Raw genomic sequence first — 18,460 nt, forward strand, 5'->3', positions numbered from 1 at the left:
AATCTAAGAGTGTAATGAGTATTATGTGTGGTGAAATAATTTTTCATCACACCCCTAGGGTTTTTTTTGTGATTGAAAATTGTATTAATCTCAAATTATAATAAATACTTTAAATTAACCCTTACTCAAAAAATAGAAAAACTTTTGAGCACTCACGTGAGTGCGTGCTCAGAGGCTAGTCCATATTACTAATAACATAATTCTTTATTTGGGTTTTATAATTTTGTGTACTAAAATACTCTCAAATTCATATGTTTAAAAAGATTAAATAGTAAGGTTAAATATGTAAAGGTATTAATTTAAACACTCCTGAATTTTAGATACTTGTCTATATCCCTTAAAATTAGGCACTTCCATCTCTCCTTATTCCTTCTTACTCAAGATTTTAAAATTAGGCACTTCCATTTTTGCTTATTCCTTCTTACTCAAGCTTTGAAAGAATAAGTATTTCATTTTGCAATGACATATTTTCAAGTTTGACAAAATAGGTATCATAAGAGTTTCCCATGCTTTTGACGTAGCAACATAGTAATTTATATCACCTAAATATGCAATTTGTAAAAATGTAGCTTTATTCAGGATAAATAGGTGAGAATTATCACCTAAAGCTGCAAAATTATATTAAGGACATTGAATTATTTGTGAGTACATAATCTATATCACCCAAAGCTCCAAAATTATCACCACCAAATGTATGTGGATTACATAAAATAGATTATTGTTAATATCTAGTTATATGTTCTCAAATCGTTCAAGGTTTGTTATTTTTCTTGGCCTGCATACTTTGAACTTGAATCTCCAGCACTTGAAGCAGCAACTATTGAATCTCCAGCACTTGAAGCAGCAACCCTAGCAATTTATTTAATTGTTAGGTTTGATTAAAATTGATTAGTAGCTAATTTTGAGTCTAATATCAATGTCTCACAAAGCTGGAAATAGGATTAAGGCTTGGTTGATATAAAAGAAAATTTAAATAGTATTAATTTCTTACAACACCATGAATAGCGTTTGAGAAGTCCACATATTCTCTAAGTTTAATATCAAGCGATATAATCTTTTCTTTGGTGTATCTATTTTTTTAACCCAAGCCCAAAAGTTATGGATTTGTTGAAAAGCATATTGTTTTTTTGAACCCGAGCCCAAATGTTTATCTTCAGTTCAGTTATCTTTATCACAATAAATTTAAAGATACACGCATAAACTTTTGAAGTACGCATAAACCGCAAATTAAAATTAATGAAATTTTCAACATTAAAAAGAAAAAGAAAAAAGAAGAAGAAGAAGCACTACACGCATAAATATTAGACATGAAAAACACTGCACAGATTGTAGTAGCCTTCAACCACCACAACTTAGTATTTTCTACAAAATTAAGATTATTTTACATATACCACACCCAAGATCCATAGGACCATAGTAAAAAAATACCAAAAACAGAGTATATGCTAATATATCACTTTAGCTCCAAGTCATGGATCCTTAAACTCTCTAAGGCACTCTTCCTCTTCATTAGGGTTGTCTCAAATTCTGAATGCTTGAAAATTGCAAACTCAATATCACTTACAGCATCAATTAAAAAAATATACTAAGTAAAAATAAAAATAAAAAAAATAACAAAATGACAATTATTCGTATTGACTTACCTCAGGGCTGTAAAATGTACATCCGGTGGAATCTTTAGCTTTTCTCATAAAAAAGAATGCATTTGAAGATGGTAGGAAAGATAGGAGGGTCTTATGTAATTCTTCTTCTTCTTCTTTAATCCCTCTGAAGTCATTATCTTAGTCAACCAATGCACCCCTTAGGCAAGTCCTTCAAATAAGAATATATATCATAAAGTTTAAAAATGCATATAAAACCAAAGTAATGGTAAGTGTTCACAGTGAGCCAAATTAACACCAATCAGATTTGTTGATCTACAAACTGAAACTTGTATACAGAAGAATCACCAAAACTCTTTATCTCAAATTCATTCTCTTTAACACAATTTTTTTGATTTTGTAAATGTAATACATGACACACATATGACATAACATAAAATAAAATGTATATACTTGAATTCAAAGCCAATAGCCAAAAAAAGAAGGTTTAAAAAAAAAAAAAGCACACCCACACACACAAAACCTGTAAAAACCCATACCCCTAAACACTCACCCCACCAATTAACCCCCTTGGCTGGAACTTAAATTCTGCTCCCATATTTGTGCAATGATGAAATCCCAAAGCAGCCTCCATTACGGGCTTATGACCATATCAAATTAGCCACTATGAACACTAACCAAGAATCCTCCATAGCCCACAAACTGTTGTCAACCTCTCTATTCAATTAAATGTTTGAAACTTTTTTTTTAGAATGAATTAAATGTTTGAAACTTGAAAGGGTGGAGAGCTATATATTTTGATAACGCTTTAAGTTGGGATAGATTTTTAACTTCTTTCAGCTTTTTTAGTAAGTAGTAATCCGAAATTCTTGTTAAAGATCTAAACGTAGTTTTTTTTTAAAAGAATTTGAATTTCAAAAGATATATATATGTTGCATATTTTTAACTTCCTTAAGTTTTTTTAGTAGTAGTTCTCTGAATATTATGAATTTGTTTTTAACTTCAGTTTATTTAGCTGTAGTTATCCAAAAGTTTTGTTAAATATTTGAAAGTAGGGGTTTTTTTTTTTGGGATAAATTTGAACGTGGAGTTTTTGATAGAAGTTTAATGTGGGTTTGAATGTGGTATTTGAAATTTTTTGGATTTCTTTTGGATATGATTAATTTCTACTTTTTAGTATATTTTTTTCTTAAAAAAAAAAAAGAGATTTAAGGGGAAAAAAAAAAGCCAAACGTGAGATGAGATTAAGGGAAACTGGGTATTGAAAAAAAAAAAAGGTTAAGACTTGAAAAAGGAAGGAAAAAAAATGAAGAAAAAAAAAGTGTAAACATAGAGTAATGATTGGAGTTTTTTTTTTTTTTTTTGAGAAAATTTCAACCTATGGCGTCTGCATTTGATGGTAGCTCTTTATCATCAGATCAAGACACCAATCAGTTTTTGGTGTAGGCGAGAATTGAACCCCAGATCTCTTATACAACCATCAGAGACTTATATACCAATCGGTTTTTGGTGTAGGCTTGAAGTTAAATGTGAGAGTTAAATATTGCCTATTTTGTAGGCAAGGTATAGGTGAGAGTTAAAGATGTATTTTTATTATGTTATCCTCAAGCTTTTTATTTTAAAAATCTAATTTATAAGTGAATAAATTAATTTAAAATTTAATAGAAGAGTGGTCCTATTTTTTAGGCAATATTTTAGTGGGAGTTAAAGTTGCATTTTTACTGGATTGTTTATTAGTTTTGTCTCTACTTAAGCATATGACTATAGGAACATTTTTGAACTAAAAAATGAGGAATCCAAATAGGGGAAGTCCCTTAAATAGTAACTAGTCTCATCACACGCGCTTCGCGCGTGTGATGAGACTTTTCTTTTTTAGTGGTCCTATTTTGTAGAAAAAAACTGTATTTAATTATTTTATATACATATATATGATTTTTATTTTAAAAATCTAATTTATAAGTAAATAAATCAATTTAAAAATAATAGGAGAGTGGTCCTATTTTTTAGGCAATATTTTAGTAGGAGTTGGAGTTGCATTTTTACCAGATTGTCCTTTAGTTTTGTCTCTACTTAAACATAAGACTGTAGGGGCATCTTTAAACTAAAAAAATGAGTTTTTACCGGATTGTCCTTTAGTTTTGTCTCTATTTAAACATAGGACTACAGGGACATTTTTGAACTAAAAAAATAGGAATCTAAACAGGGGAAGCCCCTTAAATAGTAGTATAGATATAGACTAGCCTCATCACACGCGCTTCGCACGTGTGATGAGGGTTTTTTTTTTTTTTTAAGTGGTCCTATTTTGTAGAAAAAAAATTGTATTTATTTTATTTTATATATATATATAATTTTTATTTTGAAAATCTAATTTATAAGTGAATATATCAATTTAAAAATTAATAGGAGAGTGGTTCTATTTTTTAGGCAATGTCTTAGGGGGAGTTAGAGTTGTATTTTACCAAATTGTCCTTTAATTTTGTCTCTACTTAAATATAGGGGTGTAAGGGCAATGCTATTATTTAAGAGTCCAAATCTTCTGTCCCACTTTTCCTGCTCCACTCTATACTCCATCAATAAAAACTTGCAACGTGGTCACTTAACTAATTAAATACTACTATTAATTAATAACAGTAGCATTAATAAGTCAATAATGATAGTATTTAATTAATTAGGTGAACATGTGGTGAGTTTTTATTGGTGGAGTATAGAGTGGAACAGGAAAAATAGGACAGAAGATTTTGATTCAGGGGCTTTCCCTGTTTAGATTCCTCATTTTTTAGTTAAAAAATGCCTCTACATCTCTATATTTAAGTAGAGACAAAACTAAAGGACAATCTAATAAAAATGCAACTCTAACTCTTACTAAAACATTGCCTAAAAGATAAGACCACTCTCTTTTTAATTTTCAAATTGATTTATTCACTAATAAATTAGATTTTCAAAATAAGAATTATATATATATATATATATATATATAAAATAAAAAACACAGTTTTTTTTTTCTACAAAATAGGATTACTAACAAAAAAAAAAAAAAGACTCATTGCACGCGTGAAGCGCGTGTGATGAAGCTAGTAGATAATATTATATATATACTAGCCTCATCACACGCGCTTCGCGCTTGTGATGAGGCTTTTTTTTAGCCAAAAGAAAAAACTCTGTATTTTTATTTTATATATAGTACAAAAATATATATATATATATATATCTATATATAATTTTTATTTTGAGAATCTAATTTATAAGTGGATAAAGAAATTTGAAAATTAACTGGAGAGTTATCCTATTTTTTAGGCAATATTTTAGTAAGAGTTAGAGTTGCATTTTTACCAAATTGTCTTTTAGTTTTGTTTCTACTTAAACATAGGGTTGTAAGGGTATTTTTAAACTAAAAAATGAGGAATCCAAACAAGGAAAGCCCCTTAAATAATAGTAAGCCTCTTAAATAATAGTATAGATATATATAATATACTAGCATTATGCCCGTGTGATGCACAGCTTAATCAAAATTCATATGTAAATAATTTTATAATTAATTTACTTAAAATTAAATAATAAAATGGAAAATAAAAATAAATGAATATTTTTCTTTTAAGTTATATAATGAATGTGTATTGTGCGAGACTAAAATAATAATAATAATACCCAAAATAAGATGAATGTTTTTTTTGTGAAGTTAATTATATATTAATGATGGTGTTGGCTTCAAAAAAAATCAACTAAACAAAATGATGGCGCTGCAATCCATTTATTTTGGAGATAGGATGTTATTTACTCTTAATAATAAAAGGATTAGATGAAGAATTTGGATTGTAATCCAATTTATCAACTTAGAAATTATAGAAGAAGAAGATAAGAACAAAAAAATATATATATCTTTTTTTAATAAAAGAAAGTACAAAAATTTCCGTATGATGCATAGGGCTTAACGAAGAATTGCATGTAAACTGAAAATAAGAAAATATTTCTTAGTTTCATTGAAATTAAATAATAAAATAGATAATAAAAATAAATTATTATTTTCCGTTTTTTTTTGGAAGTGAAGTACTCTTTTAGTTTAAGTTAAAACATAAAAAACCACAATATACACACAGATATAAATGAAAATGCCTAAGATTGAATATATAAATGCAATCCATAAAATAATTTAAGACATGGTTTAGTAAAAGATTCAATTAAAAAAAATTATAATAAAATGTTTTCTATAAATCTAATATTGAAAAAACTTATTTCATTTAAATATTTTATATGGTTCCAAAGAGATTTTATCTCTAACCTAATTCCTCCTCAAAAAAAAAAAAAAAATCTCTAACCTAATTAATTTCATTAAATTAGAGAATTAATGGTCCTCTTCCTCATCTTGTTCTTCCTCCTAATCATTGGATCAAGCTTGTGGCGATTGTGTTGCATTGTTTATATTGGGAACTACTTGAGTTCATTAAAAAAAAAAAAAAAATCAAACTCGGCTTATTTGTACTATTTTTCAAATTCAAATATTTTTTTTTCTTTTCCTCTTCCTCACACCCAAAAATAAATAAATAAATAAATAAAACAAAATAAAAGAAGGGTGGGTATACCTGACTCATATGGTAAAATCCCATATCCGAAAATTGGTTCAAAGAATCAAAGATTCAAAGGTTTTAGTGCTCATAATCCCACCACCACTATTCTCTGTCAACGTATTCTTGTTCTTCGAGTTGATTACTGTTATGAGCCATTGCATTGCATTTTATAGATTTTTGTGTTGGGCGAAGTTAATCAGCTTTTTTTGTGGGGGTGAGCTCACATAATGACAGGAGTACTAAATAGCTTAGTGTATAGGAATATTAGTAGATCTGGGATTTGAGAAGACAATAACTTGATATGAACAAAAAAGAAGTAGATAACTTGATATCAACAAAAAAGGAAAAAGGAGCTTATCTAATCAAGAAGTTTAGGTATACTTTATCCCAAAAAAATAGTTAATGTTATTAGCTACAAAAAAGAAATAAATTTATAAATTTTTACGTGAAACAGGTGAAGTAGAGTGAAGTAGCTTTTTTTTTTTTTTTTTTTTTAAGATAAACTACTAAAAAATTCTTATGTGAGGTGAAGTAGTTTTTCTTTTACGTGAAGTAGTTTTTTTTTTTAATAAACTAATTAATGATAAGAATTAATTAGAATCCTCATGGGATAAACTACTTAATGATAAGAATGAATTTTTAGTTCTTTAAAAATCTAAAAATTTAATAAAATTTATGCAAATTGGTAAAGACACTTGGTGCAACCACGGCGTCTAACCCGAACTTTGATATGAACAAAAAGAAGTAAATAACTTGATATGAACAAAAAGAAAAAGGAGCTTATTTAATCAAGAAGTTTAGGTATATTTTATTCCAAAAAAATAGTTAATCTTATTAGCTACAAATAATGAATAAATTTATAAATTTTTACGTGAAACAGGTGAAGTAGAGTAAAGTAGCTTTTTTTTTTTTTTTTTAAGATAAACTGCTAAAAAATTCTTACGTGAGCTCAAGTAGTTTTTCTTTTACGTGAAGTAGTGTTTTTTAGATAAACTAATTAATGATAAGAATGAATTAGAATCCTCATGAGATAAACTGCTAAGTGATAAGAATGAATTTTTAGTTCTTTAAAAATTCTAAAAATTTAATAAATTTTTTGCAATTTGGTGAAGACACTTGGCGCAATCACAGCGTCTAAACTCAACTTTTATTATATAAAGAAAATAACTTGATATGAACAAAAAAGAAGTAGATAACATGATATGAACAAAAAGAAAAAGGAGCTTATTTAATCAAGAAGTTTAGGTATACATTATACCAAAAAAATAGTTAATGTTATTAGCTACAAAAAAGAAATAAATTTATAAATTTTTACATGAAACAGGTGAAGGAGAGTGAAGTAGCCTCTTTTTTTTTTTTCTTTTTTTTAAAGATAAACTACTAAAAAAATTCTTACGTGAGGTGAAGTAGTTTATTATTATTATTATTATTATTATTATTATTATTATTATTAAGATTAACTAATTAATGATAAGAATGAATTAGAATCCTCATGAGATAAACCACTTAATGATAAGAATGAATTTATAAGTTCTTTAAAAATCTAAAAATTTAATAAAATTTCTGCAATTTGGTGAAGACACTTGGCACAACCACAACATCTAAGCCCAACTTTGATATGAACAAAAAGAAGTAGATAACTTGATATGAACAAAAAAAGAAGAAGCTTATCTAATCAAGAAGTTTAGGTATACTTTATCCCAAAAAAATAGTTAATGTTATTAGCTACAAAAAATGAATAAATTTATAAATTTTTACGTGAAACAGGTGAAGTTGAGTGAAGTAGTTTTTTATTTTTAGAAAAACTAATTAATGATAAGATTAAATTAGAATCCTTATGAGATAAACTGCTTAATGATAAGAATGAATTTTTAGTTCTTTAAAATCTAAAAATTTAATAAAATTTCTGTACGTAATTTCGTGAAGACACTTGGCGCAACCATGACGTCTAAGCCCAACTTTTATTATATATAATGTAATATGATATATATATATATATATATATATACATAGACACACACACTAGCTTGCGTGTGCAATAAGGTTTTTTTTTTTTTTTGGTAGAAAAAAAAAGTTTGTTTAAAAAAAAAATTATATATATATAATTTTTATTTTAAAAATCTAATTTATAAGTGGATAAAGTAATTTGAAAATTAACAGGAAAGTGGTCCTATTTTTTAGGCAATATTTTAGTGGGTGTTAGAGTTGTATTTTTACTAGATTGTTCTGTAGTTTTATCTCTACTTAAACATAGGGGTATAGGGGTATTTTTGAACTAAAAAAATGAGGAATTCAAACAGGAGAAGCCCCTTAAATAATAGTACTAGCCTCTGAGCACGCGCTCATACACGTGCTCAATGGCTTTTTTTATTTTTTTAGTAAATATTAATAATTTGCATTTATTATAAATTGAAATTATTACACATTTACCAATCACAAAAAGACCTAGGAGTATGATGAGTGTTATGCATTTGTACCAAATATTAACACTCATCACACTCCTAGTTTTTTAGTGATTGGAAAATGTATAATAATTTCAATTTATAATGAATGCAAATTAGTAATATTTACCAAAAAAATAAAAGAACCTCCGAGTACTCGCGTGAGCGTGTGCTCAAATGCTAGTTTTGTTGAAGGAAATGCTTTAGGTTCCATGTTTCTTTAATTTTTTTTTTTTTTATGAATATGTTTCCTTAATTTTTGGAGTTGTTGTTGTTGTTGTTTTTTGGCAATTATTTTCTCAAATAAATAAAAAATACTTATGGCAGTTATTAATTTTTGTTTAATCCTAAAATTTAGCCACTTACTACACATCCATAACAAAATTTATAAAGAGTCTAAATTTAAATTTAGCAACTACTTTTAAGCACTTTTTGTAATGTAAAGTGGGCAACCTGGGTCGTTTTTTTGACGGGTAATTCTAGCGTACCCCCTTTTTTTTTGGGGGGTATGGTACCCACTAGTAGTCAACCTGCTATACCAGGTTACCAAAATATCACATTTGATGGTACCATCTTCATATTGTGTAGTACTAATATCACATGTAACTGTACTTTTGTCACATTCGGTAGTTCCCTTATTTTTTCTCACATTTGATAGTATCATCCTCACATTGTGCAGTACCAACATCACATGTGACTGTACTTTTGTCACATTCGAAGGTTCCATTTTCTTTTTCTCACATTTGATGGTACCATCCTCACATTGCGCAGTACCATCATCACATGTGATTATACTTTTGTCACATTCGATGGTTCCTTTATTTTTTTCTCACATTTAATGGTACCATTCTCACATTGTGTAGTACCAATATCACATGTGACTGTATTTTTGTCACATTCGATGGTTTCTTTATTTTTTCTTTACATTTGATGGTATCATCTTCACATTGCACAGTACCAATATCACATGTGACTGTACTTTTGTCACATTCGACGGTTCCCTTTTTTTTTTCTCACATTTGATGGTACCATCCTCACATTGCGCAGTATCATCATCACATGTGATTATACTTTTGTCACATTCGATGGTTCCTTTATTTTTTCTCACATTTGATGGTACCATCCTCACATTGTGTAGTACCAATATCACATGTGACTGTATTTTTGTCACATTCGATGGTTTCTTTATTTTTTTCTCACATTTGATGGTATCATCTTCACATTACGCAGTACCAACATCACATGTGACTATACTTTTGTCACATTCGATGGTTCCCTTATTTTTTTTTTCTTACATTTTATAGTACCATCCTCACATTGTGCAGTACCAACATCACATGTGACTGTACTTTTGTCACATTCAAAGGTTCCATTTTTTTTTTCACATTTGATGGTTCCTTTATTTTTTCTCACATTTGATGGTACCATCCTCACATTGTGTAGTACCAATATCACATGTGACTATACTTTTGTTACATTCGGTGGTTCCCTTATTTTTTTCTCACATTTTATGGTACCATCCTCACATTGTGTAGTACCAACATCATATTTGATTGTAATTTTGTCACATTCGGTGGTTCCCTTATTTTTTTCTCACATTTTATGGTACCATCCTCACATTGTGTAGTACCAACATCATATTTTATTGTAATTTTGTCATATTCAATGGTTCTCTTATTTTTTTCTCATATTTTATAGTATCATCCTCACATTGCGCAGTACCAACATCACACGTGACTGCACTTTTGTCACATTCGGTAGTTCCCTTATTTTTTTCTCACATTTTATGGTATCATCCTCACATTGCGTAGTACCAACATTACCTGTGACTATTTTTTTTGTTATATTTGATGGTTCCCTTGCACTTTTTTATCACATTTTATAGTACCAGCCTCATATTTCGTAATACCAACATCACATATGACTGTACTAACATCACATTTGACTGTACTAACATCACATATGACTGTACTTTTATCCACTGGTGGAGCCAAAGGGGGGTGAGGGGGGCACCTGCCCCTCCTGACTCCTAATTTTTTTTTTTTTTTTTTTTTTTGTATTAGTAGTCACATGAAAAAAAAAAAAAAAGCTTCTACTTGTTGAAACTTGAAAGTGACCAAACCACCTATTTCACTATTTTTGTTTTTTTTTATATCATTATTTACATCATTGTTACTATTTATGATACTTTTCACAGCAATTTATCTTTAAATGATGCTAGAGATATTACAAATTTTACTACTTATGTCTTACAAATTAGCATGTCACCAATCACAAAAAATAATTTAAAACATTTATTCCTTATATTTTTTAAGTAACACTAATCATATTTTTACTCCATCAGTTTGTAAATTTTTTAGTAGCTATGAATTGTTTGTTTTTGTTTATTTATTTTAATAATATGAAATATATTCATATTTGCTTACAATTTTTTATTTATTTTGTTATTATTGTTGATTAATGTTTATTAGATAAATTTCACTTTTAATATCGTCTTTTAATTTTGCCCCCTCTAGACTAAAATCCTAGCTTCGCCACTGCTTTTATCACATTCATAATTCTCTTATTTTTTTCTCATATTTGAAGGTACTATCCTCACATTATGCAACACCAATATCACATGTCAGTGCACTTTTATGGAATTCCCTATTGAGTAGTACCACCGTTCTGCACTTTCGTATAAGAAAAATTGGATTCATAATCTCAGCCTTTGATTTAATCCAACAGTTATAATTAGTTGCCACGTCATCGATCCGTGTCTCACCTAGTGTTGGGCTACCTTTCTTCACCTCTCCCCTTTCTATTGTCTTCAAATTCACCAAATCCAATTTTCAAAACTTTTCTCTATTCCAACAAGTTTAATCTCCATAACCATGGCTACAATTGGAAGCCTCCGAGGCCCACCGACCACCACCGGCGGTGCTTGCCAGTCTAACCTTCTCCTCTCTTAAGGTCCCTCTTTTTTCTCGTTCTCTCAAGTCTAGCCGTGACCAAGATTTTGCTTGCCCCAACACCACCATCTCTGGCGGTGCTTCTCAACAACGTCACCAACGCTAGTGGCTATCGGGTACCCTCTCTTTCTCCTTAATTTATTTTCTTTTCTATGTGGGTTTTTTTTTCCCTCTTGTTTGCTCACTGATTTTGGGGTGAGAGGGATGAGATTTTGTTTTATGACTAACATTTTGTTTCAGTTTTGATTAGCTTGATGAATGGGTTTTCTTGTTTGGATTTCTGGAATTAGCAATAATTGTTATTATTGGCATTTTTAAAGCTGGTTTTTGGGTGAGCATTGAAGATGTTTGTTAAAATGCCTCATAGAGTTTTAGTTCATCTCTCTGTATTCTGCCCTTTTTTTTATTTTTTTTTTTATGCCAAAACTGTGATGCTATGTGTATGGAAATTGGATTTTTTTTTATTAGCTTGATTAATGGGTTTTCTTGTTGAGTGTAAAGCTTGATGGTTTTGCTTGAGTTTGAAAATTAGGGCTTTGCAATATGGTCGAATCTATTGTGATTGAATGAAAATGGGTTTTCTTGTAATTGTTGTGTGTATGGGTCTATTGGCTTTGGCATTTTGGAAATGTTGATACTAAATCTTTGATTTTTTCTTCTGATCTTGATTTCTTTGCCTAAGAGTATCCATTTCTTATTCCTTAGTTTCTTTCACTGAAACAGAACTATGATTCTTAGCTTGATAAAAATCTCTCAATTTGAAGTTTGTTACAGTGGATCAGTTTTTTCTCATTCCCTATGTTACTACTGTGGGTTGAGTTGTGAAATGCACTGAAGATGTTTGAGAAAATATATGTTAGAAATTTGAAGTGATGTTAATCTAATTTATTTGTATGTTGTGTAGTCTTGAGGGAGATTCATCATAGTGATGTTAATGCCACTGAACCAGGTCTTCTCTGAAGCTGCCAGAATCTTGCAAGACTTCCTTGAGGCTCACAATGATGCACCAGTCCTAGTCCGGAATCCAGTCCAGCCTAAATGGTTTGTCCCAACACGGCCACGATACAAAGCCAACTTCGACAGAGCTCTATTCAAAAGCACTGACTCAGCTAGTTTGGGCGTGATAATTTGAGACACCAATGCCGCGGTTATAGGCGCTTTGTCAATGTGAGTCCCACTCCCCCAGTCCGTGGCAATGGTTGAAGCTCTAGCTTGTAGGTGAGCTATACAATTTGCTATTAAAATTGGGCTACACGAAGTGATTTTTGAAGGTGATGCAGCAGTAATCATCAACGCTATTTGTAATGGATCGGCCAACCAATCCTTGTATGGTCACATAGTCAATGACATTCTAGCCTAAGCTTCTCTTTTATATTTCTCTGATTTTTGTTTTGTTCCTTGGTCATGTAATAAAGTAGCAAATGCCTTGGCCAAACGTGCTAAAGTAGGGTGTGATTTACAAGTTTGGTTAGAGGATTGTCCTGAGGATTTTTCCCCTCTGGTTTTGGATGATGTTTCTTGATGTTTTTTTCCTTGTTTCAATAAAGCCCAGCCTGTATTTGAGTTTGGTTTCTGGAAAAAAAAAAAATTCTTGTGTAATGGAAAAAAAAAAATTGAAGTTTCGAACTGACTTGTCTTGGCCATGGCATCATTATTTTTGCCTTCCATTGTTGCCATTGTATAATTGAATTGCTAAGCACGAAACTAAAGTTTCCTACTGAAATTACCATAAAATCTAAATAAATTACTAAAATAACCACGAAACTAAAATATGACCAAACTACCCTTACAATTTAAATGACCATAATACCCTTAGAAAAGAAAATGACCATAATGGTCCCTATACATAGAGAATATCTAAAAATACCCTTAGAAGCTTAACAAAGACCGAGATACCCTTAGTTAGGGGTGTGCATGGGTTGGGTTAAGAAGTTTTTTCAACCCAACCCACCATGATGGGTTAAAAAAAATCCAACCCAAGCCCATCATAAGGGTTCAACTCAACCTAACCCAACCCACGTGGATTGGGTTGGGTCGGTTGGACCCATGGGTTGGACAAATTTTCTTTTCATTATTATTAAATTGAGCATTAGAACAACACCACTACAATTAAAAGCAAATTTATAACCAAATAATCATGAGCATAACGCCGAACAAACACAAACTATATAAGAAAAACTTAGGGTTTGTGTTTTGTATGTGCAAGTTAAATTTGAGCTTATATAAAGGAATAAAATAAGTTATCTAACAATACATTTACATGAAAAAGCTTGTAAGTGACAAAAATGCTAACTTTGACATGACACATGTTAGAGAAGAATGACCCATAAGAAACCAATACAATAATCTACTGATAACTCTTGCATCATTACATAATGAAATTACAAAATTCGATAGCTCTATTTTTTAGCGCTTTAAACAATTTAGAATGTTGTTGTTTATTATCCTTTGAAAGCACTAGCTCTGCTGCCAACTTGTATCGAAAAAGTTCCAACAAGTCCTCCTACAAAATAACTAGATGTGTAATTAAAAAGTATTCCACAACAATGGAACCAAATCTTAATATAATTCTCTCTTCTAAAATAGAAAAAAGAAACAAACATAAATTTATTAGGCATACCTGTATGAGTGCAGCAATAGTACAAAATGAATTCTGCAAGGAAGGAGCTGAATCTTGAAATACTTCCTTATTCTAAAAGATGAAACCAAAGGCATACAGGAGGAAAATCTTGAAATAATTGCCGCAAACGAAACTAATTGCATAACCATTCAAAGAAAATAACATGGGCAAATTGCATACAGATATTTCAACAAAACCAGTCATTGCACAAGTCCAAGTAGTTCAGTGTTTATATTGCTCTCTATCTCAAGTGCTTGGGATCAAATTAGAAAAAAGAAACCTAGTGTTAGTTGGTGGAAGATTGTATGGTTCACCAAAGCCATTCCAAGGCATGCTTTCATCACTTGGCTGGCTATTAGGGACAGTCTCTCTACCAATGATAGGATTGTTAGTTGGGGAATAACATGTGATCTTTTATGTTTGTTATGCAGAGGAAGCTTTAAGAGTAGAGATCACCTTTTTCTTTAAGTGCCCCTTTCTAAAAGACTTTGGAGGAAAATTAGGAAATGGACTTATCAAAATAGGCTTGATGAAGACTAGCATAATCTTATCAATTGTGCTGCAACAAATAGGAAAAGTAAAAGGTTGAGTGTTGACTACAGCATATTGGGTTTTAATGCATGTATATACCACAAATGGGTACAAAGAAATGCTATAAAGCATTTGGGAACTATTAAAACAGAGGATCAAATTGCTGGTCTTATAAGTAAACAAGTGAAGGCAAGGATTGAAAGTAAAGGACCATATCCTAGGTCTAGTATCAACACCAAAATATTTATTAGGTGGGGTATTTCTGATGTTGTATTCAAGTCTATGTATTTGATTGGAAAGGCAGAATTCTGGCTAGCTATTTATTACTTGTTGGTAGATTAGTCCTAGTTAGCTGTGAAGTATGTTTGTAATTTTTTTTGTAAATAGATTGTATCGTGCAAACCTGCACCTAGTTGCGTTCTTTGAGTTTTGGTTTTGGTTTGCACTTGACTTGTTTGTTCAGGTGTTTTTCCATTGTTACTTTGATGTAGTTTCTGGTTGTAGCCTTTGGCTTGTTTGCTACTTGGCAGCTTCTTAGATTTGAATGAAGCAACTCCAGATGAAAACAACACTGAAACAAGGTTTCATCCCATACATACCCAATTTTTTAACTAAGAAAAAATATAAATTTTCCAAAAGCAACTTTGATTTGAACCCCCCTTCTTTATCCCTCAAAAGATTAAACTTCACTCTCAATGCAACTATTTAACTCAACCGACGCAATCTTCTCAATCAGAATCAAGTAAAAAAAAATCAACTTTCTTTTCTATTGAGCAGGTTTCCTAGCAACCAAACACAGGTTAGTAAAAGAAAGCTAATTAACATCAATCCCCCATATTTGTTTCCCCTCTACTAAACCTTCATATCCAAAATCCCTATTTAGACAATCAAAAACCCTAACTCCCACGTTTCCAAACACATAAAACAAACACAAAGACCTAATTTTTAATAAGCAATATATCAGATATGATAAAGCAATTACCTTTCACAAGGAAAAAAAGAAAAAAAAGAAGAAGAAGAAGATAAAAGCGAAGGCTTTGCGATTTTTGTACCTTAGAGTTTGAGGAGATCGTTCTATCGAAGATCTGGGGTTGAGAGAACAAGGAGAGAAGGTTTTTTTTTGGAGAAACATGGGGAGAGAGGGATTTGGTTCTATTATTTTTGGTTTTATATGCTAACTTGCTATACCAATAACTGGTATCCCACTAAAATTGAATAAACGGTCAAGATTAAAAACCATTAGATTTGATGGTCAGGATTTGTATGGGTACTGTACCCCCCAAAAAATAGAAGGGGTACAGTAGAATGACCCTTTTTTGACAGGTCTTCATTGTAATAAAAACATAAAATCTTAAATATTTATTGACCAATTGTTTTAACAATGTGACAATATATGCTGGCCCTCTTTTTATTTTTGTGTTGGAGTGGGAGGAGAAAATGAGATATGTAATGTGTTGCATTTCTCTTTCCCCCCCCCCCCCCCCCCATTCATTTGTCTCTTATATTTTCCCTCGTCCCTTCCAATATAAGAATTTATTGAGACATACGAAAATAGGAGAGAGAGAAGAAGAATGAACTTTATTTAAGAGCTATAGTTATCATTCAAGTCAGCAGGATACAAACTACAAACATGCACTTTACTAAGTCGTAGAGCACTTGACATCAACTTGTCATGAGGAACAACTCAAAATCATAATTATAGGTGATGAGTCCAAGAGTATTCTATTGCAGAATACGTTTGCTCTATAGCACCAAAAATTATATAAGATTGCATTGTTTGTCATTGCATGATAGTGCTCCTTCCTTAAGCATTTCTTGTTGTTCACTGCTTTAATGAACGCAATTTGTATGACCAAAGGTCATTGCTATTTGAGAGAGGAATTGTGCTGCTTCGTGTGCTCCCTTTCTCTAGTTAAACAAAATACCAAAGCAGATTTTCACCTTGAATATTACATTAGAATATCTGCACACCAGTTTTAAGCATTTTTTAAATTCATGATTCCTTATTAAATGAGTACTAAAATTAGAGAGCAAACTCTTTTGTTTTCTATTCAGCAAAAAAAAAAAAAAAAAAAATTGCTTTCTAAAATCCATTTAGTGATTTCAAAATTAAAAATTCTCCAGTACCTACTCTTATTGGTAATGTTAAATATCATTATCTAGATTGCATTCCAATGAGTACGAATATATCTGGAAGTTCACCTCCACATTCATGAACAGCTTCTTATATTCCAAAAACAAATAAAATGTTTGTATATTACTGTAAAAATGAAATAACCCTTCTATTTCAATCTCACATTTCTTTCACATATTACTCTCTTTCAGAAATATATATAATATTTCTGAAATATGGTTAGATTTGCTTCAAGTTGATTAGAATATTGTTGCTTCCACTCAAACAATGGTGTGAATATGATTAATAGTACTAGCACTAGCTCTAATATAACACGTCCTACAATCAACTTACTTGTTGAAGCCAAAATTAAGGAATAGCTTTTAGAGCATATAACTGAACAAAGCTGATCCTTTTTTGAGACTTTCAATCCCCCCCCCCCCCCACCAAAAATAAAAGACATAAATCAATTGGATCAATAGTTTTGCACCATTTTTGTAGGCACTATTTTAGGTGGGAGTTAAAAGAATTTTTGTTTTTTTTTGTTTTTTTACTTTCAAACTCTAAATCACGTTAAAAAAATAAGGTTTTTTTTTTTTTTTTCTAAAACTCTAAGTCAGAGTTCAACTAAATTTTTTTTAAAAAAAATATCAATTTGAGTTCAAATAAAACTCATATTTGAATTTTGAACAAAATAACATGAATGTAAGAAAACATGAGTGTTTTTTTATACAATGTAAAAAACGTGTGGTTAGTAGATAAATAGACAAAATATATATATATATATATATATATATATATATATATATATATATATATATATCATTCCCGCTATTAAAAAAAAAAAAAAACTCATTAATTAGAGAAAATATTAAACACTCATCAAACTGAACAAATGAAGAAAAGAAAATATTAAAAAAGAAAGGAAAAGATAAGATAAAATAAGATAATGATATGGAAAGAATAATGATAATAAAGTAAGAAAGCCTAATATGAACCAAATTTTACCATAATATTGTAATCAAATAAAAACAAACGTATACCTATACAAACAAAATATATTTGAAGTAGAGTTTGAAAAAGTGTGATCTTATTTTGTAGGCACTATTTTATGTGGGAGTGAAAATATTTTTTTTTTTTTTTTTTTCTTTCAGACTCTAAATCATGTTAAAAGAATAAGTTTTTTCTTCCCCTACATTCTAAGTTAGTGTTCAACTAATTTTTTTTTAAAATATCAATTTGAGTTTTAAAAAAGTAATTTGAGTTCAAATAGAACTCATACTTGAATTTTGAACAAAACAACAGGAATTAAAGAAAACGTGAGAGTGGTTTTTTTTTTTTGTTTTTTTTTTTTTTATAAATGCAATGTAAAAAACATGTGGTTAGTGGAAAAATAGACAAAAAATACAATAATATATATCATTCTCACTCTTTAAAAAAGACTCATTAATTAGAGAAAATATTAAACACTCATCAGACCAAATAAAAGAAAAGAAAAGAAAAGAAAAGATTAAAAAAGAAAAGAAAAGAAAAGATAATGATATGGAATTATTCTATAAAAAAAATAATGATATGGAATAGATAATAATAACAAAATAAGGAAATCAAATATAAACCAAACAACTTATAAAACCAAACGTA

At 29.9% G+C, this 18,460-nt stretch overlaps 1 long non-coding RNA gene across 1 annotated transcript; it reads right to left on the reverse strand.

The window, feature by feature from the left end:
• Window positions 1-13,757: 13,757 nt before the first annotated feature.
• Window positions 13,758-15,846, reverse strand: LOC142641040 (uncharacterized). The gene is made up of 2 exons (XR_012845303.1): window positions 15,759-15,846; window positions 13,758-14,734 (listed from the first exon to the last, which is right to left on the reverse strand). It is a non-coding gene; the product is annotated as an uncharacterized LOC142641040 (long non-coding RNA).
• Between the last annotated feature and the right edge of the window lie 2,614 nt (window positions 15,847-18,460).

The sequence above is a fragment of the Castanea sativa genome, chromosome 6, assembly GCF_040712315.1.
Source record: "Castanea sativa cultivar Marrone di Chiusa Pesio chromosome 6, ASM4071231v1".
Classification (NCBI taxonomy): domain Eukaryota; kingdom Viridiplantae; phylum Streptophyta; class Magnoliopsida; order Fagales; family Fagaceae; genus Castanea; species Castanea sativa.